Genomic DNA, 26,308 nt, shown 5'->3' with positions numbered 1-26,308 from the left:
AAAATAAGTGAATGATGAATTCCTCTTGTGTTGATTAAAACTGTGTGATATATGTGATAAGGATTTCCAAAGATGCTTTTGGCCAAATATTTGTTAAAAATCCTGTAATAAAAAGGTGAAACCTTTTCCAAGCTTACCAGTTTGTGTAAACATACACACACGCAAACTTCTACAAATTGGGAGGAAAAATAGTAGACTATCTTCCTGATTTTCTCAAGAAAATACCTATCCTTGAATTGAAACTGACTCTCCCATCAATATTTAAGAATATATAGCATTAAAAGTTGAAATTAACATGACTTCTGGCTTTTATAATTGTATGACAATAATTTAAAAATCCAATCTTTAAAAAATGTATTGAATGTTAAAAGGAATATTTGAATTTAAATGGCATTTGCTCAGCTTGATCATTCATCTTATTGTGTACAACACATGTTGCTTGTGAGTAGTTTTGACGTAAGATGGGAAAATAGAGTAAATTTATGTTTTATTAATGTGTAAATTAATTCTGATTTACTCCAATTAGGAAACTTGATAGCATAGAACTTCAAAAGAAAAAGACATTTTCAGGTTAGATTCAGACTGTTTGAAAAAATGTTAGCTAAAACTCAATTATAAAGATCAAAGCAAAGACAAGTCTATATATACTTGAAATATTTACCACATCACAAATTATATGACTGGACTGACAAAACCATGGTTCATATCACTTACTTTTTAAAATATTGTAATGTTTAGAAATACAAACTAAATTATTTTTAAGTCCATATTTTTGTTACTAAAGGTTTACAGGTATAATTAATACAATTAATGACTCAGTTCAACAAGTTTTTAGTGAGCAACTATTTACTTCGTAGTGTTGTCCTAGGCCTTGAGGAAGGGGCCCAATGTAGGAAAGATACAAATCCTTTCCTATATTCCTGTGTTAAGTCAACAGGAGTTGGGAGGTAGTTTTGCATCCAGATAGTTAAAGATAGCTTAGGATATATTTTACCAATATATTATATATTTCATAAACAGGATATATGTTTAAGTTTTCCACTGAATAATCAGAGAGAAAATAAAAGATATTGCTATTTTTTATTTAAAGGAGCAAATCTCTAAACAATTCTCTAGAGAATTCAAATCTTATTATTAGAATTGTATTTGCTGAATTTAACTAATTTTTGGGTGACCTTAATCCTGTACTGAGCAGATCAGGAAAGAGAAGACTGCATCCATGTCCCTCTTCCCTCTCTGCAAGATGTCAAACATCATAAAATTTCATAACCTCAGAAACTGTCTCTCATTTAGCTCCTGTGTGAGAAACTACCCTGCTCCCATGACAACATGAGGAACTGGATAAAATAAAATGTCATTCAATAAACATTGTGCCTCTGAATATTTTAAGGGTTAATTCCGTGTGACATGATAAGAACAAAATGACTAAAGAATAAAGAATTTAAGAGCTTTATCTTAGATGCCATGCAAACTTAATATTGAATGTACAATCACTGCTATTTCAATAACCCCGCATTCTGACCAGCCCTGGGCATGCAGTCACTTCACATCTAGTCCTATCCTTCGGATGGCTGATGAGAAGGAACTGTGACCATAACGCAACACTTAATGTTATACAACTGGGGATTTCAAGAGACAGGTTGACCGTTGGAAATATCACTGGCTTAGTAAGTTTTAAGATACTTTAATCTTACAGGTTTTTTCACAATGTATAAGAGCCAAAATATTGAAAAGTGTCACTGGCCTGCCTCTGTCACCAGAATTCCTGAAGTTGAGGTGTTTGAGCTGTTGCCAATGAGTTTGCCTGTCTAAATAACAAGATTTCAAAACCTATAATTGAGAGTAAGGCTTTATTATTAAAAGTTGTTTTCCAAGTTTCCTGTTTTCAGATATATTTATTGCCTTTTTATTAAATTCTATAATATCTGAAAGCCTCTTAAGAATATTCTGCTGGGGGCCGGCCTGGTGGCACAGTGGTTAAGTTCACACATTTCGCTTCTTGGCACCCCGGGGTTTGCTGGTTTGGATCCCGGGGGCAGACATGGCACTGCTTGGCATGCTGTGGTAGGCGTCCCACTTATAAAGTAGAGGAAAATGGGCACAGATGTTGGCTCAGGGCCAGGCTTCCTCAGCAAAAAGAGGAGGATTGGCAGTAGTTAGCTCAGGGCTAATCTTCCTCAAAAAAAAAAAAGAGAGAATATTCCACTAATAGCAATCCAAAAATTCCAAATTCTTGTCTAGGCTCCAGGAGTGCAGTGAAAATAAAACAATGAACATTGCAAAACTTCACCGAAGTTTTTCCACAGCTGTCATTGCTATTTCATTCAACAGTATATGCTAGCTTCTATTTTAACTCCTTAAAGACAAGATCCCTGATTCAAACTGTCAGCTTTGCCTGACTAAATGTTACATGATAGAGCAGAACTTCCCAAAGCCTGTCCTTTGTCCAGGAGCATCAGTCACCTGGGACTTTGGGAAGGCAAATTCTCAGGTCCCACCACAGACCTACTGAATCAGAAAGTGGTTGGCACAGTAATGTGTATTTTTACATGCCATTCAGGTAGGATGACCGCCATCCAGGTGATTCTGATACACACTCACGTTTGAGAATCTCTGGACTAGAGTGTCATAAAAGCCTAAGGATGATGGTATCCATCCAATGCTGGAGGGTATTCAGGACAATTCATCCCTATTCTCTATTGCTGACCACCTCCAGGAATGTGGAACTCACTGTCTTCAAAGCAACTCATTGAATCTTTGGAGAGTTATTAGAAGTATTAAAAAGCTGCTTCTTTTCATGAGTTGAAAATCTTTAACACCCAAGTGAGGACCTAGTCATTACAGTTCCATTCTTAGGCACTTAATTCTAAACCATATATTCTTGATCTACTTGAAAACGTTCCCAACTCATCATTTTATGCAAATTATCTTTCTTCTCTTTGAAAATAATTTTCCTATTATCCTTTTAAAAATATGTCAGAAATTCACTCTATTCCTTTGCAAATGATTCTTGGTCCTCAACTTGACCCTTGTGTGACCTTAGACAAAAACAGCACTGGCGCATCCTTGGAAAGCATAGAAGAGGCACAACTTTCAAGGTCATTGTGAGAAATAAATGAAGGGCCCCTGTAGGCAAGCGATTTAGTTCCTAACAGTGGCTGTATGCTATGCCTCGGTCTGTTTATCCTTCACTGGCTTCACTCCAACACTTTTCCCCTCAATATTTCTCACCAGCTCTAAGAAAATCTGTAGTTTTTCACTTTCTTGCTGGTAATCTAAATTTCAAAATCTCTCCTTAGCATTTTTGGGAAGTATAAATTTATTTTTTATTTTATTATTTCTGAGATTTTTCTTACAATGCTACACCACAAACTATATTTTCCCTGGTTTATAAATGCTTATTTTCATAATATGCATATGTCTTTTAAAAATTAAAGAGAAGGGCCGGCCCGGTGGCGCAGCAGTTAAGCTCGCACATTCCGCTTCTCTGCCCGGGTTCGCCATTTCAGAACCCCAGTAGGGACATGGCACTGCTTGCCAAAAAGCCATGCTGTGGTAGGCATCCCATGTATAACGTAGAGGAAGATGGGCATGGATGTTGGCTCAGGGCCAGTCTTCCTCAGCAAAAAGAGGAGGGTTGGCAGTAGTTAGCTCAGGGCTAATCTTCTTTTTCTTCAAAAAAAATTAAAGAGAAATTTTGATACATGGTGTGACATGGATGAACCTTGAAGACAACACGTTAAGTGAAATGTCAGTCACAAAAAGGACAAATACTGTATGATTCCACTTATATGAGGTATCTAGAGTGGTCACATTTACAGAGATAGAAAGAATGGGGCCAGGGGAATGGTTAATGGGAAGTTATTGTTTTATGGGGAGAGAGTTTCAGTTTTGCAAGATGAAAAACCTTCTGGAGCTGGATGGTAGTAATGGTCTCACAACAATGTGAATGTACTTAATACCACCAGTCTAAACACTTAAAAATGGTGAACTTTTTGTTATGTATATTTTACCACAGTGAAAATATGTTAAAAAATTAAAGAGGGGCCGGCTCCGTGGCCGAGTGGTTAAGTTTGCGCGCTCCGCTGTGGGCGTCCAGGGTTCCGATCCTGGGCGCGTACATGGCGCTGCTCGTCGAGCCACGTTGAGGCAGCGTCCTACATCTCACAACTAGAAGGACCTGCAACTGGGATATACAACTGTGTACAGGGGGGTTTTGGGGAGATGAAGCAGAAAAAAAAAAGAAAAAAGAAAAAAAGTTTGGCAACAGTTGTTAGCCCAGGTGCCAATCTTCATTAAAAAAAAATTAAAGAGAATATAATTCATTTCAAGTAATTGTATGTAACATATGCTTACTTATAGGAGACACCTCCTAGGAAAAATTTGCTTTTTAAGAAGGAAATGGCATTGAATATTTTATACAGTCATCCCAAGAACAGCTGAGATGATTAAAAAGCAGTTCGTTAACGCTTTTTCCAACAATTTGCACACAGGGATTTGTTAATGTGCCTGTAAAATCCACGTGTTTACTAACTCTGAAGGGCAATGATATTTGCAGGTGTTTAATAAATAATGATTTTACTGGTTCTGAGGGAATATACATTGATGCAGAGGAAGAATTAGCTGGAAATCCAAAAGCAAAAAAACAATTAAACTTTGATGACTTTGCACAAACCAAGAGTAAGTAGAAACCTGAGTGAGCAAGTGGGGACCCTGAGTGAACAGGTGACGACCCTGAGTGAGCAGGTGGGAACCCTGAGTGAGTAAGCAAATGGTAACCTGGCAAGACTACTCAGATGCCCATACTTGGGCCGTTGTCACTCCCTTCACATGCGTTTATTTTCTCCACCAAGAATTTATATTCTGTTCTATGGATATGAATTTTATATATAAGGATAGAAGGATCTACAAATATAAAAACATTTCTATAAGCACAATAAATGGAAGTGATTTAAATATTTAACTTTTGTAGAAAATATTATGCAGTCCCTAAAAGGAAAACTAGGAATATAATGTTTTATTTATATATTTATATTATATTTATATAATTATTCATTGAAAAAATAGAACAAAACACTATGTAAATCATCTCTGATTACAATGCTTTACACAAATGGAACTCGTGTATAGATAAAGATTGAAAAAAATCGAGGCTTAATTAAAAAGTATTTATTGGAGCAGTGAAATTGGAATTGAACTTCCTTTAGAAAAAATTAAAAAGCACAACCTGTTAACACTGTGCTGTTTTCTTAGAACTATAGATATTAATGCATTCAATCTGCTAGACTTTCGTGGGCTAATTCCTATGACTGGTATTAAGACCTCCTGTGAGTTCTGGAGACCCCTGTGCTCTGTATTCCTATAGCATATCCATGGTCAGATGCTTTTTGACTAGGACCATGATGCCAGTTCAGAGCAGACATGAATGTGAAAGGGGTGCAGTGCAGCGAGGCTAGGAGCCCGACAGTCTACACTTGCTGTGCTGAGGAGCGTGGGTTGGCCCACCAAAACCCACAGAAGCCAAAAGGAAGACTGTCCACTGTGGAAATGAGGTCCACTTTGCAATCTCAGGTTACAATTTCAATTGACACAACAGACTTTTTTGTGCTTTTGTATTACCACACTTTGCACATTTTTTACATCTAATTAAATCTTGTTAAATGTCCATTTTTGGTGGCAATTTTCATAAAGTTTAATTTTTGTGAGTATAGTGTTGTATAATCTTGGAAAGCTCTCTACTATTTCTGGAATATTTTATTTGTTCTTCGTGTGGTGGTCATACCTCATGTAGTGTCTGTAAGCTTTTTGGGTATAAGGGCCTTGTCTCCCTAGACCAATGTCCTCTTACCAGTTCTGTGACTTCAGTTCCTATTTTGGGTCACCTTCATCTGCAGTGAAACTTGCCTGGCAGATAGACATCTGAACATGCATTCCCATCCACAACTTCAAATTAATTCGCTAAAAGTGATGTCCATTCTGCTCTGCATACCCACCCTTGCCCAGCCCAGCCCTCCAGCATTTTCCATCTTTGTAGGTGACACAACTGTCTACACAGCTGCCCAAGGCAAAACTCTGAGTCATCTTTGATTCCTCTCCCTCAAAGATGGACTATATACTTAAATGGGAAAGATAAAATAATAACTCTTACAGAAGAACACCAAAGAGAACATTTCCATGACTTTTCTGGTCTTAAACAACAACAAAAAAGGACTCATTACAATGGATTTCATCAAAATGAAGAAATTTTTTTCTTCAAAAGATGCCATTAAGAAAGTTAAAAAAGGCAAGCCACAGCCTGAAAGAACATATTTGCAATATATACCCAAGCAATTTTGCCCAGATTACATATCTCAAAATCAATAATAAAAAGACAAACAACGCAATTTTTTTAAAAAATTGGGAAAGATTTGAATAGACAGAATACAAAATGAGATATCTAAATGGCAAATAAGAATAATAAAAGGCATTCAACATAATATTCATCAGGGAAATGCAAACAAAAACCCTGATGAGAGATATCACTACACACCAACTAGAATGGTTAAAGTTCACAAGACTGTCAATATCAAGTGTTGACTAGGACACAGAATTTTCATACATGGCTAGTGGTGGATAATCTGACTGGACTATTTTAGACAACTCTGGCTATATTTATTAAAGCTGAACGGTTGCCTATTTCATAATGTGGCAATTTTATCCCTAGTTTTATACCCAAGAAAAATGACACATATGTCTATCAAAAGATATATACAAAAATGTTTGTCACAGCTTTATTGATATTAGCCTCAAACTGGAAATAACCAAATTGTCCATCAATGGAATAATAGATTAAAAAATTATGGTATACAATAAAATAAAATGGGAAAAGAGAACTACTGCTGCATGCAACCACATAGATAAATTTCCCAGACATAATGTGGGGCAAAAGAAGCCATACATAAAATAATATATACTGGATTATTACATTTACATGGCATTCAAGATCAGCTATAAAGGACAGAAGTGAGAAAAGTGGTTATCTCTTTTAAGGGGAAGGATACTGACTGAAAAGGCATGATGCACAATGCACAATTCTGAGCCCTGGAAACATTCTCTGCTCAATCTGATTGGTGGAAATACTGGAGTACACGTGTAAAAAGTCAACATGTTGTACATTAAGATTTATACACTCAATTGTGCATATATCATATCTCAGTAAAAGTTATAGCTGTATTAAAAAAAAAAACTTCCTGCCTAACTGCCCATTCCTCTTTCTGTCACCACAGTTTTTCTAAAATTCAAATCTCGCGATTCTGCCCTCATGGTTGCATTCATTTCATCCTTGTCTGTTGCCTTCTGGTAAGACACTTTCATGGACTGGCCTCTGCCTGTATCTCCACTTTGCTCTCTACCTCATTCCCCTTTGAAACCTACCCTCCTGCTTTATTAAAGCAACTGTGGGTCCTCTCCTTTCTCCTGAATCCTTTTGTCCCAATAGCACTTAATAGGTTATATCTGTGGTTACTAACGTGATTGTAGCATTATAAATAATTATATGCTTAATCTTTCACATTAGATTGTAGGTTTCCTAAAAACAGCGTCTTTAAACATTTTATCTTGTATCGTTATCATGTTATCTACTGGGTCCCCTACAATCCACCACACAAACTCTGGCACATGGAGCACAAAAAATGGAGCATAAGGTGTAGCACCTGACTAGACTTTTGCATAGGTTTTCAAGTAATATATTAGTGACTGAAGGACGACTGCTTTTCCAAGGAGAGAGAATAAAAGCTATGAGTGTTGGATCTTCAAAGAAGTGATCTATAAGTGCCTGTGGCTATTAGAAGAGCACATCTGTCCAATAACTAGCCAATAAACAAATTAATTCACTTGAGGAATGATAACGCTGTGCATTACACCTAATGTTCTTTTAAATCTTCAAAGCATTTCACAAGCACTAATTAATTTTCCCAGCATCCCTGCCAAGTAGATATTAGCATTGTGTGTCACCTCATGCAGTGAACTTTGATGAGTCCATAATTAACCTAAGTGTGCAAAACAAACACTCAGGAAGATTGTGGTAGGTGATGGACACTGAGGATAGTAGTAGCAAGTAGAGAAACAGTGCCTTGTTTTTTTAAATATATTTTAGCTAGTGGTCCTGAATTCTGACTATGAACTTAGAAAGTACTTTGATAAATGTCAGTGAAGGCAGTTATAGTAAGAGAGGTAAGCTTGCCATTAATTGATTATACATGAGGGTGCTTGCACACTTTTTACACTTCTTATTTTATCTTTTTCCTTTGATCTTTTCCAATATTAATTTAGACTGTTATCTACCGTGAGAATATGCAAGTTTGATTGATACTGACCCAAATGTTAATGGAATTTAGACAGTCTTTATATGTATCAAAATCTATCATTTTAATTTTTCACTTAAAAAATGTTGGTGGGCTTTTTAAAAAATGTTTTTCTTATCAATAAACCTGATTTTTATTTTATCAAGTAGGGAGATTTTTTAACCCATAAGAAGTTGACCAGTTTTAACTTACACAAATGTCTTGACCCTTCTCCCCATCATTCACAGCAGAATTCACTTATATTTGTCTTTGTTGGGATAACATAATGAGGACTAGACTGTTGGTCTCCATTAATCTCACCTGTTCCTTCCACAAGACATCACTTCAGCCTCTTGTGTGAGAGTGCTCTACTTGTCTAACTAACATTGAAGAGGTCTGCTTCAGAGCTGCACATTGAGAATAGAAGTATGCTCACATTCTCCTACCACTTAGCTATTCTCACACCCAGTCATGGCCCATAATTTTAATCAGACTAAAACACTGTCAATTGATAAATAAAGTCAAATTATTAATTTCATTCATCTTTTTCCTGAGTGACAGAAAGTACAGTTGAATAGTGTGCTGTAGCCAAAAGAGGTTTCTTACAGAATGATTGGCTTTAGCTCAAGCCTCAGTCCCAAAGAGCATTGATCAATGAACTGATAAAGTTTTGGTGGAATTCAGGAGATGTGAAGAATGTAGTAAGACTGCATTATATATTTGAAAAGGGCCTGTAATACCGAGAACCATGCACATATATCAAATAAACGGTCATTGCAAGGCAGTAAAAGCTGTTATTTATTCTGCCTGTGGTCTTATTTCTCTAAGAGGAAACAGATTGTAAGGTGAAACACTTTTGAATCAGATTTTACAGTTTCCCTGATCATTAAAGCCCCAGGAGCAATGTCAGAAACTTCTCAAATTTGGTTTAATACACCCAAACTAATAATGTAAGTAGCAAACATATGTGATACCTATTTCTTCCCAATTGCTATACCCATTTTGATAAGGCTTTTGCTTCCAGCCTTATTTTTATCTGAATAGCCTTTGTGAATTGATTAAAGAAGTTCTGAATATCTGAAAATGTCATTTTGGAAAAGTTGCTTGGCATATGGACTTATATGTTTACTCCTAAAGTGCTGATGCAATTTTAATACTCACATAGACGGAGGTGGCAGTATGAGATGTGGGCTAGAATCCTGACCAGGACCCCAATCCTGGCTCCCTACATCTCTGTCTAATGACTCTGAATGAGTTGTTTCATCTCTCTAGGGCCTCAGGTGACTAATCTGAAACATGAAGGCATTGAACTAAATAACAGTCCCTTTTGACTCCTAAACAATAATAGTACTATCAATAATAACAATGATTATAGTAATAATTCCTCAATGATTCTAAAGTACTTGTTAAAAATAATTTCTTTGTTCTTTATAAACAGAGAATATAATTTTCATTTACCCTTAATCCTCAATGGTAGTTTCCTCTATTCTTTTCTAAAATATTGAAGAGTGTTATTGTCTTATACCTATATTTTGCTTCATAAAGGTTTATTTAAAAAAAGTAGAATTTACATTATATACATCTCATTCCAATTTTACTTTGAAGATCACTAATATTAAGAGCTATGTTTTCAAATATATAAAAGTGATTTTACTTCTCAAGAAAAAGTCAAGATTATATTGGAACTTATGATTAGCTCATCAGTTTAGATTTTTTCATGCTATTTTTCTGTAAATGGATGCTCAGTTTAAAGAAAATTACAATACTGAGTCCTCATTCGCTCCCAGTCACAGTGTTTTATATGTCAGAATAGGTTTTGATGATCAGCAAAGAGTTCAATTTTAGGCCTCAATAACCTTGTAAACTCTAGAGAAAATATTTATTTCTGGGTTATCTGAAGGATTTTAATGTAGTTTTTAAATAAAATGTCTAGTTTAAGGCACTTTTTAGAGCAGGTTTTACTTCTCTTTCCCTTTTATATTGAGAGACAGAATAGTAAAAACAAGAAACGAAAACTTCTCTCATTTCTTTTACTCTCTTATATAACTCACAAATATCAAGAATAATAATTTAATAAATTATTGATCTTGAAGTAGAAGTATTAGGTATATAACAAACTTCTTTCTATTATTTTCCCTTTTATTCATTTGTTCACACCAAGGCAGTTTTGAGAACAAATAATCATCACATACACACACACACATACACACACACACACACTCTGTCCTAGTCCTATCTGCAGCAACAACTAGATGCTTCTATTATTAGGATATTATTATTAACATCAGAAAGGGAGATCTCAAGAACTAGAAACATAGGAAACTTCTAGAATTTCCTTGGAATAAGTAAATTTATATTGAAAAGTATTATATGTGAGAAAATATTAAGACATTGTCTGTGGACCACATGCTCCAAATGGAAAGTTTGATCCAGGCACAGGACTGAGGTACTGGGTATCTGCAGGTGTCTGTGAGTGTGGCTGGGTTGGGGGAGCAAGTCTTGAGAGAGATGCAGATACGTGCTAACTTTCATCTGTTTTACTTTAGAAATGACGTTTACCTCAGAATCCTTTCAATATATGCCAGAGAGGAAAGTTTTACCAATGTCAATTCTATCTAAATTTCAAATTAATTTCCTTTCATTAATGAACACTATTTAGTGTAACTACCTGACAATTTATCAACTATGGTAACTGTGTATAGACCCTCCTTCATTTTTCTTTTCATTATGTCCATGATACACTCAAACCTGATCTACAAAATATTTCTTTAGATTGATTGTAGAAATTACTGTATTAAAAATTAAAGTCAGAGGGGCTGGCCCCGTGGCCGAGTGGTTGGGTTCGCGCGCTCCGCTGCAGGCGGCCCAGTGTTTCGTTGGTTCGAATCCTGGGTGCTGACATGGCACTGCTCATCGGACCACGCTGGGGCGGCGTCCCACATGCCACAACTGGAAGGACCCACAACGAAGAATATACAACTATGTACCAGAGGGGCTTTGGGGAGAAAAAGGAAAAAATAAAATCTTTAAAAAAAAAAAATTAAAGTCAGAGATTTCCACCTCTCCTCCACTAGTTAGGAAAATTAATAACTTTATTTTCTAACTAAAGTGTCTGCAACTCGTATTTCACCAAATTTAGTTTGATTCATATCATATTTTATACAGCAAAGTACACCATAGCTACTTAATAGCCACAATACAAAACAGTTATAAAGAAAAGGACACTATCATAGACTCAGAAAAGATGACTGCAAGAAAGAAAATATAGTCTGCATTCAGAACAGAGACAAACTATGTAGAAAAAATAAAAAAGATTTTCTACAGCACCATCTAATACCCTGTGAAAGACAAAGGTGGAATCTGCCTTTTTAGTGTAATGATCCATTTTTGGGGGGAAATGTTCATATATTTATGTATTTATATTATATTTTATAAAAATATTTACACATATATTTATAAACATTTGCCTGAATAAATGGATCATTGCACTATAAAGGTTGATTCTACTGCTATATTTCACATCGTATTCTACGTATGTGTGTGTACATATACATACATATACATACAAATACATATGAGAAAACAAGTCCAGCCATTAGAAAGGACTTATTCAGTTGATATTGCATTAAGGAGAAATCCCGGGTCTGTAGAGTTTGTGCTATCTTAGGAAACAGAGGTAAGCTCAGACTTTGGGGAAACAAAATATTTTCCTCTGTAGTTTGGCTGATTCTTGGAGTCATAGCATCTATGGAGAAGGAGGAATATTCTGGTTTACTTGCTGAAATTTATGCTAAAGTTTACTTAAAGCTCAAGAGGCCTGGTTTGCTATCTAAGACACAGCTGAATTTCGGTTTCTGTCTTGTTGTAGTAAATACATTCTCTTTTGAGTTAGCTTCTACATTTAATATTCAAGTACCTAAGGAAAAAATCATATTTGGAAAGGGGTTATCTGAATTTTGAAAGGAGGAGATGGGCAATTCTGTAAAGCATTGATCCTAAGTTTATCATTTACCTTGGTTATATTTCTAAAGTGATTGATTTGTACAACACACATGTGGCAAGTTGGAAACATTTGATTCAACATCTTTTAACTAAAAATATGTCAATAATTTCCTCAAATGCTGAAACAATTGGACGTGCTAACAATTAAAGTATGCTTCCTGACCAATAGCTCCACCACAATGCGGAGACAGGTTTCTAGTAATGATTCACAGGTGCCATTCTTGGCCATATCCTCACCGATAGTTTTATTAATGACCTAAGTGAAGATATATTCATCACATTTGTGGAAATAACATAACAAGTAAATTGTTTAACAGAATCAGAATCCAAACTTTTATGGCTAGAAATGTGGACTAAATGACAATATTCAAGTCAATAGTCTGAGGCCTCAAAATCTAACTTTGCAAATCCACATACAAGTGGTAGGAGAATGCTATATGTGAAACACTTAAAGCTTTTAGTATATAACAAGCTCAATATAAAACAGCAATGTGATTTAACTGCCAAAAACTAATGCGACTGTAGATTACATTAGTAGATCTACAGTCAATTCCTATTATTCACATTAGTTATATTCTATAAAGTCACCATGAACACCAAAATAGTGACCACTGAACCATTGCTTCCGGGGGGAATAAAGGATTAGGTTACTGTGAGCCTCTGATTACATTTTCATCAACAGATCAATAGGAAATCTAGTTTTATACAGTCATGTGCCACATAACAATGTTTCAGTCAACAACAAACCACATATATGACTCTGGTCCCATGAAATTAGTACCATACAGCCTAGATGTGCAGTAGGCTATACCATCAAGGCTCGTGTAAGTACATTGTTTGATGTCACAACTACACAATCACCTAACGATACATTTCTTGGAATGTATACCATTGTTAAGCAGTGAGTGACTGTATGTGTTTCTCTTTAAAGACACTTTAATTAATATATATTGTTGATTATTAACATTGAACCCATGGACAACAGCACTATAACTCATGCCTGAACAAAAATTATCAAACACGTGTTTTCTCTGTAAGGCACATCACAGCCTTCTTGTGCTTAGGACACTAGAACACTAGACTTCAGCATTGTACTTCAGGGGCATTTTAAACAGACAAATCATCAACAAGAAACATGAAAATGTGAAAAATGTGGCACTAAGTAGACTTTGGAAAGGTCATTTCTTTACAGTGTGAGAACTGAAACAGGAAGGCAGAGCATTGCCTTATTCGACCTCAGCTGGGAACATACATGTTGGGCAACTCAAATTTTTTGCCACTTTGCACATGTCCATAAAAGACAATGAAAGTTCAATAACTATCGATTTTGAGGTTACAAATAAGTTTTGGCTATTAGTAGAATTTGCAAACACAGAATCTGTGAATAATGAATGTGTGAAATAGGCCTACTTTACTTTCTCTTGGTCCTGCTTTAAGAAGGATGTAAATAAAGTGCAATGAGAGAAGAATGGTGAAGATGGCTAAAGTTCTGTAAAGCATGCCAAATGTAAAAAACCTGAAGGCACTAAGAATGCTTACGCCAAAGAAAAGATTTGACAGGTGGAAACAGGAATGGAACAGATCTGTCTTCAGGTGTTAAAACTACACGAGTGCTTCCTTATCTTTCTCGGTGCCTTCACTCACCTGAGGTCTCCTGGCAACTGTCCCATCCCACCGTCTACTATCAAGTGTCTTCACATCAGGCTGACAATCTTTCCACCTGCCTTTTCCTCTTTGTCCCCAAAGATAAGCAGTGTCCATGACCCAAGAGGCACATATGCCCTCTTCTCTGAGAACTCATTACAATGTTCATGGGATTATTCCTAAGTACAAAATTATCTATCTGCTTTTTGATGATATTTTATTGCAGTAATCACTTCCATTCATTGAATAAACTTCCTGAATACATTAAAAAACACATAGTATTTAATTATAATGATAGAATTATACTTTTAATTTATATTTTTCTGAGTATGAAAGCAAATGTATTCATTACAGAAAAATTGGGAAAGAGAAAAAAACTAAAAAATTTCCCCCGATCTCACTGCATATAAATAGTAATTTTTAAAATTTATTTAATTCTTTTTAATTGTGGTAAAAGACACATAAAATTTACCATCTTAACTATTTTTATGTAGCAGTAAGTACATTCACTTTGTTATACAACCACTGCTACTATTCATCAGAATTATTTTCATCTTTCAAAACTGAAATTCTGTCCCAATAAAAAAACCTCCTGGGCCAGTCTGGTGGCACAGTGGTTAAGTTCGTATGTTCTGCTTCGGTGGCCCGGGGTTCTCTCATTCAGATCCCGGGTGTGGACATGGCACCGCTTGGCACACCATGCTGTGGTAAGCGTCCCACATATAAAGTAGAGGAACATGGGCACGGATGTCAGCTCAGGGCCAGTCTTCCTCAGCAAAAAGAGGAGGATTGGCAGCAGATGTTACCTCAGGGCTAATCCTCCTCAAAAGTAACAAAAAACAAAAAACCCCTACCCGTTCCCTCCTTCTCCCAGCCCCTGGCAACCACCATTCTGAAAAGCGGCAAATTTTGACATGTGCCTATTTGCCACATGGTATTAAGGGTTCTTAGAGTTGAAAACAGATTCCTCACATTACAAAAGGATCCAAAATGATGGAATACATTGTTAACTGTGATTATTATATCATACTGCCTATGGTTAAATTCTAATTATGCAAAAATTATTATTGACATTCAGCTGGTAAGTTTCATAATACCTGATGTCAATTAGGCATTTTTGAAAACTAATTGGAAAATGTTACATATTTATATGTTTAAAAAATGTGTTCAAATTATATAAAACTCTTCATTTAGAAGAAACTTTAAATAGATTAAAAATTCCATTTACAAATTTTTCAGTTTTGGAGAGATAAAAGGTTGTTGTGTGTGTGTCAAACACATTGTTTACGGCAACAAACATCACATAATGATGGAAACACCTCTAAACCTCTATAATTAAAATATTTCTCCATATCATGACTTTCTCACAAAAGCAGCAGTATTCTCAGTGCTGGAATGTCACTCTTACCTTGAAGGCACTGATTCAATGACACTATTTTTTAGTGATTGCCATGTGGCATACTTTTTTTTTTTAAAAGATTTTATTTTTTCCTTTTTCTCCCCAAAGCCCCCCGGTACATAGTTGTATATTCTTCGTTGTGAGTCCTTCTAGTTGTGGCATGTGGGACGCTGCCTCAGTGTGGCTTGACGAGCAGTGCCATGTCAGCACCCAGGATTGGAACCAACGAAACACTGGGCTGCCTGCAGCGGAGCATGCGAACTTAACCACTCGGCCACGGGGCCAGCCCCCGCCATGTGGCATACTTTTAAGCTCCATTTGGTATCACAGAAAAGATCAGCAAATTTAGATCACTTGTTTTCTCTTTGTTTAAAATAGTCATGAAAGTTTTATGTTTAGCAAAATGTTGAACAAAACGTCATTCAAAATTTGTGTAGTCTCAGTGAATTCCACAGTCAATCCTACAAAATTTGAAAACTTAAAATAATATAATCCACACTCTAACTTAATTGGTCACAGGTAAACTTCAATAGGCTATAAGTTAATGAGAGGCTGAGCTCACCATTGTGGGGTCCCCACTTTGCCTTCCTGTTTCTCCTATAAATTATGAAATATGAGAACTTCTGACATGTAGACCATTGTTTATAAACCTTGTTTCTTAACATTAGAAAACAGACCTAGAGGTTCTAATACTTTCTTCCTTAACCTCAAATGATTGTCTTCAGTGCTCAAGAAGCCTCTGAACATCTGAATATCAAATCAAAGGGCCTATAATTTCTATCTCTTTTTTATCATGCTCTATATCCTTTTAAAATCATGTCACTTCTGTTGTCTTTATTTTCTTCTTCAAATTAGTTAAAATCTTATTAATTTGAGCTATTATTATCACGAGAACCTAAACATATTATAATTTCACCCTCTGTCAACAAATTTCAGAAAATAATGGAAAAAAAATGATAAATAGACAATAAATATCTGGCTGTGTTGTGCTTAAAAGTGAGAAAGCAAACTTTAGGAGAATAGAAACAGAAAATTCCATTCAAAATCAAAGCAGGGAGCATTGTACTGAAGAAAACTTAAGCTCAGAAAACCCAGAGAGACAGAGTACTAGGAAAGAAAGAAGCTGTGTCAACCACACCCAGGCTGGAGCTAATGGAGGCAGGAGCACCAGGGGCCCAATGAAAACTACCATGTGTGTTGTTCCCCGACATATCTTATCTGAAAGTATAACCTTTGTCCATTGAGAGAAAAAGTGATTACAGAGGGGCTGGCCTGGTGGTGTAGTGGTTAAGTTTGCATGCTCCACTTCAGCAGCCCAGGGTTTGCTGGTTCGGATCACAGGCACAGACCTACACATCACTCATCAAGCCATGCTGTGGCAGTGCCCCACATAGAAAATAGAGAAAGAGTGGCACAGATGTTAGCTCACGGATGGTCTTCCTCAAGCAAAAAGGGGAAGATTGGCAATGCATGTTAGCACCAATCTTCCTCACCTAAAAGAAAAAAATCATTATTATGGAGGATAGTACATAAATGAAAAGAGAAAAATGCGTATGAAAAAGGAAACAATTAAATCTTAGAATTTGTGTGTTTTGATAAAACCAAAACCTCAGTATTTGAGTGCAAACAGTTGAAGAACAAATTAGCAAATTGGAATGTCTAAACAAAGAATTTAAATTTTAAGGAACATTGAAAACAAAGATAGAGGTCCAAAATTCACAACAGGATTTCCAGGATAGAAGAACAAACAGAATGGAGAAAATGCAATACTAAAAATAAAAAGACCAAATAGAATTTATCAGAATTAAAGAGCAATAAAAGACCTAAGAAAAATATGTTCAAAAATTAAAGTAAAAATTTCAAAAATAATAATCTAAAGAAAGTACTATAATGGAGCTCTGTTTTCTTTTTAATATAATTTTTTGATAAATTTGTATAATTTAATATTTTTATTACAGGTTTATTGAGACACAATTTATATAGAATCAACATATTTAAAGTGTATAATTCAACGTTTTTTAATATATTCAGAGATGTGCAGCCATAACCACAATCCATTTTAGAACATTTTCATCACCCCAAAAAGTAAGCGTATACATATTAGCATATATTAACAAATATAGTCACACTATACTTGTTGTCAATCTCTTCAGCCCTAGACAAGCACCAATCTATATTCTATCTGTATTGCTTTACTTATTCTAAAGATTTCACATGAATGGAATCATAAAATATGTCCTTTGAGACAGCATTCTTCGCTTAGTATAATACTTTGAGGTTCATTTTTACTGTATCATGTAAGAGCTATATTCCTTTTTATGCCTGAATAATATTCCACTGCATGGATATACTACATTTTATTTATCCATTCACCGGTTGATGGACATTTGCGTTATTTCCACTTTTTGACTGTTATAAATAATGTTGTTATGAACATTTTTGTACAACTCTTTATGTGAACATTCTTTTGTTTCTCTTGTGTATATATCCAGGAACTGTTAACTCATAAGGTAACACTATGTTTAAACATTTCTGGAACTGACAGATGGTTTGCCAAAATGGCTGCACTATTCTACATTCTTACCAGTAGTGTATGCAGGTTCCAATTTTGCCACATCTTTGTCAATATTTGTTATTAGCTGCCTTTTTTTTAATCATAGTCATTCTAGTGGGTGTGCACTGGTGTCTCATTGTGGGTTGGGTTTGCACTTTCCTCATGACTAAAGATGTTGAGCATGTTTTTGTGTGCTTATTGGCCATTTGTGTATCTTTGGAGAAACCTCTACTCAGCTCTTTCGTCCATTTTTAATTTGGGTTATTTGTCTCTGTATGATTAAGTTGTAGGAGTCATAATGAGGTTTTACAGTTTAAAAATGATTACATATAATGAAATAGAAAGAACACTAGATTCAAGAAGACACTATAGAATAACTTCAAAGTTAGAAGCAAAAGTAAAAAACAAAAATGAAGAAATTTAATCTTAGAGTTATAGTCTCATAGGATAATGCTGAAATTTACATGAGCTCTGTGCTTTTGGAAAACAGCAATGGTTAAGATATTCCCCAAGGATTTTGTGTTACAAGAAATGGCTAACCATAAGGACCATCTCGCCCATGCATATTCCTGGGTAAGACTTTTTCTCCACACTTCCTGAGAACCAACTCTGTTGTGTTCCTGCCTCTCTAAAACCTGAGGCTCCCTTTCTTTTCTTTGAGATTTTCCACATTAGTGAATGTTCTCCCTATTGTGATAGCTTGATTTTGTTAAGCTTGAATAAGTATTGACTTAACAATGAACAACAATATACAACTAATAAAGATAATAACATTGGATATCAACGTGGTTAGAGCAGATGGAAACAAACTTGTAGATTCCAGCCAAGTTTGGCCAGGAAGAGTTTAAGTAATACGTCTAGATATATTAGAAAAATTCAAATTATAGTACGTATGTGAAAACTAAAAGGTAATCACTAGCAAAATAGAAGCACTATTTATAACTTTCAGATCAGTAAGATTAAAATAATTAAAACAAACATTAGACCAATTCAATAAAAGACAAGAAAAGTGAAAAAGAGATTTTTTTGAGGGAAATAAAGCCACTTAAGTGGAAAACAAAATTTCAGAAATGAAAACTTCAGAAATCCAAACATATCAATAATTATACTAACTGTTAAATTCTAACTACATCCTCAAAAAGATGTACCTAAAATAAAATAAATGCTCCACCTAGGAAACAAAGAGTCTGAGTCTTATCAAAATAATTTCCTATGAAGAACAGAGTCTTCTCACTTTTTTGAAAGAGCTAAGTTTTTGTTATCTCCTATATTTACTTTTAAAATCTTTTTTTAAAGTTGGTTGAATAGACGACTATTGTTTCACAGTGACTTGTGAACATGTTTAATGAACTGTTCATACTTCCTGATATTTTTGACAACTTTTGATATTTCATCTTCCCCAAATCAAATCCTAAATGAATTATTGATCATAAATTAACTTTGAAATTTCCCAGAGGTCCCATGGAAAATCTCAAGGGTTTGTTCTTCCACCTTGTTAAAAGAGAAAGTTAAAAATAATTAGGCTTATTTGATATGTTGAATTGCATGAAAAACACTGTCAGATAAAAAGAGATGCTTAACCTTCCCTAGGTCTAAATTTTGTATGGTTAAATGCTATTAATATAAAATTTCAAGAATTACATGAAATTCCTAGAAATTTTTGTGTCCTCTATGTTCATATGTCCTGATATTTCCTTGCCTGATATGAGACAATAACAATAGGATAATGCTATCAGTCATAATTGCAGTTATTAAAGGAACTGTTATATGTTACAAAAAAACCCAATTTCCTTGTCAAATTGCATTATTTTTATAATGAACTCTCATCAGATCTTTAACCACAGCTAAAAAGTACTAAACCTGACTGCCCAAATCCTTATTGGGACTCTAGGAAATAAGGTAGCTGCCCTTTTCCTGAAGCCCTGCAAGTTGAAGCTGGATGACTTGATATAAACTTCAAACGACTCATCACCACGCCAGTTTGGGTCTCTCAGGAAGTTCTCTGGAGCACCTGTATCTGTTATGCTCTGGTCTGACAAATAACCGTAATTATAACACTGATATTTATGCCATCACCAAATATATTCAAATTGTAAACCAGGAAATCCTTCGGACTGCCACTGCCATTCTCAATTCAATCATCTAAAAATGTTTTGAACTCAAAATTTAAAAATCTTCTTAATCAGCTGCATTATGGACTCAAAAACTGGATTTTATATTGTGCTCCAACCATTATTCTTTATTTTTCTTTTTGTTTCTGTAGAAATGCCTCATTAAATTCCTGATTGCTCTTACCATCCAGTAAATACCTCTCACTCCCAGGACTTAAAGACTGGTTCAACAGAATATGGGACAATTTTTAGATCTGCTTTTTTTTCTGCTTATTCATCTTTGTTCTAATCTATGTTCTTTCCCTTTGCAGATGTCTGACCTCTCAACTTCTAACCTGAATCTTCTCTCCACGAAAATCCAGCTTCTTCTTTGTAAAACTTCTTGGGAAGTTTCAAATTGGAGAATAAAGGGATTAACAGCCCACTAAAGTGGTATAAAAATTATTTTAAAGTGAAAATATCTGAACAATCAGCAGCCACAGAAAGAAATATTATCTAATCTTGAGCAGAGCCTCCAAAAAATATAGCTACCACTGACCTTCCTCTGAGGGATTGTCTTGCTTAGGAGAAGACTGACCACAGTAGTACCATGAAGTGCAAATTCATCTGCTCATTAGCATCGAAAAGCCAAATCGAATTTTGCATAGTTTCCTATTAAAGCCCTAAGGCTCTCTCCCACCTTCCTTTTTGTTAAATTCTATATAAACATTTATTTCTAGCTATTCAAGAAGCACTCATTACTGAGTACTTTTACATGCATGTGTAAATAAACTTTGTCTTTTCTCCTGTTAATTTGTCTATTTTCAGTTAACTCACCAGCCCCCAACCAGTCAGACCTAAGTGAGTAAAGAAGTTTTCCTTCCAACAGACAGTTCAGGGCCAAGGTGGAGCAGATGGGGAACAGTGGGGAAAGTTGTTATAGTCAGGACTTCGCTACCTTAGGCAGACCACTTTAAAGTTATATCGGGCATACATTTTTTAGCCTTCTCAAGTAACACCTTGTGTTTTTAAATTCCCTTCAAGATCCCTTACTCTTTATCTAAAACTTTCTGACAAGGTATTTAATCTAGTGTCTTCAGTATACTTTGGTCTTCCCCAGTTCATCCTTCAGGCTTGTGCTCTCCCACAACTGAAATAAATTAACTCTGAGGGGCAGATTTAAGGCCTAAGCCTTCGTGGAGCAGACTTCATTCATAACTGAGCTGAGGGTCTCACAGAAATCCTCAGGTTCCCTCATTCCTGGTCTGCTTGCAGTGCTTAGCATTTGCATCATACATTGTTTACCCTTGATTATGTTCTTTTCTTCATTCTTCTCTATTTGTTTAATGTAGTTCAAGTTCTTTTTAATTTTAGTTGGTGTTCCTTAAAAACATCAAACTCAGTCGTAGTGTTTTCTTCCTTCTCCCTCCTTTTCTTCCACTTCTTCCTTCCCCTCTCTTCTTTCCCCTTTCTCTGTCCTCCCTCCTTCTCAACATAACTAAAATTTATTCACGTTAACTATACAGATAAAATCATAACACTTCTTAAAGGGAAGTGTTATTTTTCTGATATTGTATATGAGGAAACTTACTCTCAAAGTTGAAGTAACTTGCACGGGGTTACACACATAGTAAATCACGGAGTCAGTAGGTCAGCCCAAGATGATCTAATACAAATCTAATTCTCTTCCCCACAGGCCACACTTCTGGACTAATATGTAGTAATGGATTAAAAATAGATAAAGTTCAAAAGTCAGACAAATTAAGGCTTTCAATATTAAGTTCCTACTATACCTTCATATTTTAAAGCACACAAAAATTTTGTACTCAAAATTTTCATTTTAAACAACAAAAAAGATATGTTAAATTTAAAGTTTGTTTATACGATCATGTAGGGAAAATTATGCTTCATTGTTCAGAGCACACTCTGCGAGGTTGTCTGATTTTGCTTCCGATTCTATGGAACTCTGCCTTTTATTGCCTTGGAGCTATTTTGCAACTCTGTAAATTATAGAGAACCAAAGGAAATGCAAATTAGGTTTGTCTATTGACATGCAAATAAATTCTGTATGGGTGAGGTTCATTGACTAGCCTCCCATACCCCCATCCCTAGAAACACCAATTTTATATCCATTTGGAAATTCATGTCAGTATTTGTGGTCTACAAACGTGCCTCTTCTTTGGTTTCTCCTTTGAACTAGTTGCCACTGTAGGGGAGGAAGACATTTCCTCTTCCCAAATGGGGGTTCGTCTGGCCGGAGAACGAATTAAATTCACATGAGACAGAATAGCAAGAGAAAATTAAACAAAGCTTTATGAGGAACCATGGCCCGGGGCCTTTCTTCCCAAAGGAAGAAAGGGCACTGAAGAAGTGGGGTGCACATAGTGGTTATATACCCCCAAACAAGGTGTTTCACATGTGATTGAAATGTCCCTCCCACAATAGTCACAAGATTACCCTGTCGGCACAGTGTTTGATGGACACAGCAGGTAGTGGTCTGCTATCTCTGTGGGCACAGCAGGAGGCAAGATTGTCTGGAGCTGGGAGGTCACAGGTGAGTGCAGCAATCAGTTCCTAGCCTAAGGAAAGATGCTTAATCCTTAAAGAAATGCCAGAAGAGGGAAGTCAGTTACAGGAGGTTACCAGAGAAGCACAATAAAATGCAGATTTAAGTCCTTGCCTTTGGTATTGATTAAGAGTTTTTAGAGAGAAGGTCATCCCCTTTCTTCTTCCTGGTACAGAGAGGGAGGCACCGTTTACAGATAGAGATTTACCTTACAAATGCAAATGTGTCCTAACAAAGGGCAAAGTCCATTCCTCAGAGCCTCCTTGCCTGTCCCAGTTTATCAAAAGCAATCAGCCTCAAATAATCCTCATGCCAAAGAGACATATCTTGGGGTGGCCAATTCCAGGTCCCCACACGACGCATCATCAATTCTCTTGTTAATGACTAGTTAAATAAAATCTTAAACGTGTGTTAGTTTTACATGTATATGAGAATCATAATTTTACCCTTTTAAAAAATTGTCTTCTACCAATAAAATTATAGAGTGATAATCCTATTTTAAAACACTTTTGTAATGATAAAATTAGAAGAAACTTCAGAGATGTATTTAATTCTCCTTCAGATTAATAAAGGGAGACATTCTAAAATTGATTTGTCCACCTTCCCCTACCTAGTTAACAACATATCTGTAATCAAATACAGATCTTCTGACTACACATCTAAACCCAGTGTTTTCCCCCAAGTATAACAGTTTTATTATAAAATAGTTCCTTTAATGAATGTTTCAACTTAAAATATAAATAATGATAAACTGCCAATTAATGAAATAAAGACATTAATAGAAAGTAGAAAGTAATCTACTTTTGATTAATTATTTTTTCAATTAATTTTCAATACACATTCTCTAGAAAGGGGCAAGATTTGAAAAAAGATTTACATCACTAATTGCACCTACATAAGGAATACGATTATATGTAGGAGATATACTTTGTAAATTCTATTTAAAGAAAACGAAATATGGTTACAAGAGGAAACAAACTATCAAAAAAGATGTGCTGACATTTCAGTGTCACTTGAACTATCTACTTATAACTTTTATAAGTCATGGAGATGAATAATTTGGGCTAAGGAGAAAGCTCAATTTGGGTTTATCCTTTTTCCTCTAGGTATTAGCTGTGTAATCTTAAATTAGTGATGTAGAAAAATATCTTGTTTTTTAATGGAAAGCTATGCACTGTGTAGTACACTCTTTAGAGTTATCAAATTCTAGAACTGTTCATAGTTTTTGAGTGATTCTACAACCCTTTGCAAATTGCAGGTAACCAATAGATATGCAGATTCTGTCCCGCCTGGTAGTGATTTAATTGACTTCCTTCACTTGAGGAAAAATAATTTTGTTCCATTTGGAATTTGTCTCAACATTCCTCTACTCTATGTAAATTTGTGCTGTTTTTAACTTTTCCTTTAAACAGGCTGTAACATCTGCCTGTTTCCCTAAATCATATGAAACAATAAATTCCTTGGCATGTGGTTATTTTTATATCTCTATGAGAGTCATGATTTTACCTTTTCCTAAAAATTTTCTTTAATAGTTATTTACTTACTCTCAACCTTTACAAGGTGACAAGAGATTTTCACATATTCAGGTATATGGGGTAACTATTTGGGTTCAAAACTGACTCAGCTTGAACTAAAGAGCCTGAGATTTATGGCTTATCAAACATTCATTGTACATCTGCTTTAACCATTAAAGTAAAGAATGTATTCTGTTAAGATAAAAATTCATACTCCCCATCCTGAGCCTTATTGATAACTGTAAATTATAGAGAACTGAAGGAAATGCAAATTTCCTTATCTTGACATCAGGATCATGTCAACCTGCTAATTTGCAACTAAATGCCTCTTTAAAATTTTGATAAAAATGTATCCTGAGTGTGTTTAATGTATGTTTTTTGTTATGAAAATATATGACTGCACTGAAAACCATGCTTCTCCAGAAAGCTTTCTAAAGCCTTCCCAGGTTATAATCCTCACTCTGGCTCAAGTAAAACTCATCTAATTTCTCTTCTAGATAGAATAGTTATTGGTTATTTTGCATTGGCAAATGTTTTGAAAGTATTAAAATAGATAATATATTATATGCTCCTGGCATATAATGTGTGGGGACTGAAATTGGCCACCCCGAGTTATGTCTCTTTGGCATGAGGATTATTTGAGGCTGATTGCTTTTGATAAACTGGGACAGGGAAGGAGGCTCTGAGGAATGGAACTTGCTTGCCCTTTGTTAGGAGATATTTACATTGTAAAGGAATTCTCCATCTGTAAAGATATCTCCCTCAGTACTAGGAAGGAGGGCAGATGAGCTTGTCTCTAGAAACTCTTAATCAACGGGGAAGGCAAGGACTTAAATCTGCATTTGTTTATTGTGCTTGTCTGGTAAGCTCCTGTAACTGACTTCCCTCCCCCTCCCAACGTTGGCATTTCTTTAAGGATTATGCCTCTTTCCTTAGGCAAGGAACTGATTGCTGTGCTAACCTGTGACCACCCAGCTCAAGACAATAGACTTGCCTCCTGCTAAGCCCTCCAAGATAGCAGACCCACTATCTACTGTGTCCATCAAGCACTGTGCCAACAGGGCAATCTTGTGACTATTGTGGGAGGGACATTTCAATCACATGTGAAACACCCTGTTTGGGGGTATATAACCACTCTGTGCACCCCACTTCTTCAGTGCTCTTTCTTCCTTCGGGAAGAAAGGCCCCGCACCATGGTCCTCATAAAGCTTTGTTTAATTTTCTCTTGCTATTCTGTCTCATGTGAATTTAATTCGTTCTCTGGCCAGACGAACCCACATTAGGTAGAGAAAAAGTCTTCCTCCCCTACAAATGCATTTGTGGGGGATTAGAATTTGCCACCCCAAAATGTATCTTTTTGGCTTGATTATTTTTATTTATTTATTTATTTGAGAAAGATTAGCCCTACTGCCAATCCACTTTTTGCTGAGGAATACTGGCCCTGAGATAACATCCATGCCCATCTTCCTCTACTTTATACGTGGGATGCCTACCAGGGCATGGCTTTTGCCAAGGAGTCCCATGTCCATACCGGGATCCGAACCAGTGAACCCCAGGCAGCTGAGAAGTAGAACGTGTGAACTTAAACACTGTGCCACCAGGCTGGCCCATGGATTGATTATTTTTAAGAACAAAAGACTCAGAAAGAAACTTTGACCCTTGCCCTAACTGCCTAAAAGAATTTAAGATAGAAGACCTATTCTGGGAAGGAGCTAATCATAAGATAACTATGGTATGATATAAACTAGGAATGGTACACAGGGAGGAACCTAGCAAGGCTTCCCTAATCAAAGTCCTCATCATGTCCCATTGTTTTTACAAGGCATGGCAAACATTTGTTTACTGAACATTTGCTTTTCCATCTCCATGTAAATTGCCTGCCTCCTCTTTAAAGTCCCAAGCCACTACCACTACCCACTACATCCTCCTTTGTCTTTAGCCAAAGATGGCATTTAAGGTGGTGGCTTCAGCCAGTCTGGTGAGTTACTCAGTTTCCCCAAGCTTATCTCATGTATACATGTTATTAAATTTGTTTGATTTTCTCCTGTTATTCTATCTCAGGTCAATTAATTCTTAGACCAGCCAGAAGGACCTAGAGGGTAGAGGAATAGTTCTCCTTCCCCTACACATTGTATGTTTCTGGAATATGTTTATATAATCTTAAATGTTTCCCTTACAGTAATTTATAGATGTCTAATTTTTACCTGCTAATATTAAT

The sequence above is a fragment of the Equus asinus genome, chromosome 12, assembly GCF_041296235.1.
Source record: "Equus asinus isolate D_3611 breed Donkey chromosome 12, EquAss-T2T_v2, whole genome shotgun sequence".
Lineage (NCBI taxonomy): Eukaryota > Metazoa > Chordata > Mammalia > Perissodactyla > Equidae > Equus > Equus asinus.
The sequence above is the reverse complement of the archived record's forward strand: the minus strand, read 5'-3'. Positions refer to the sequence as shown.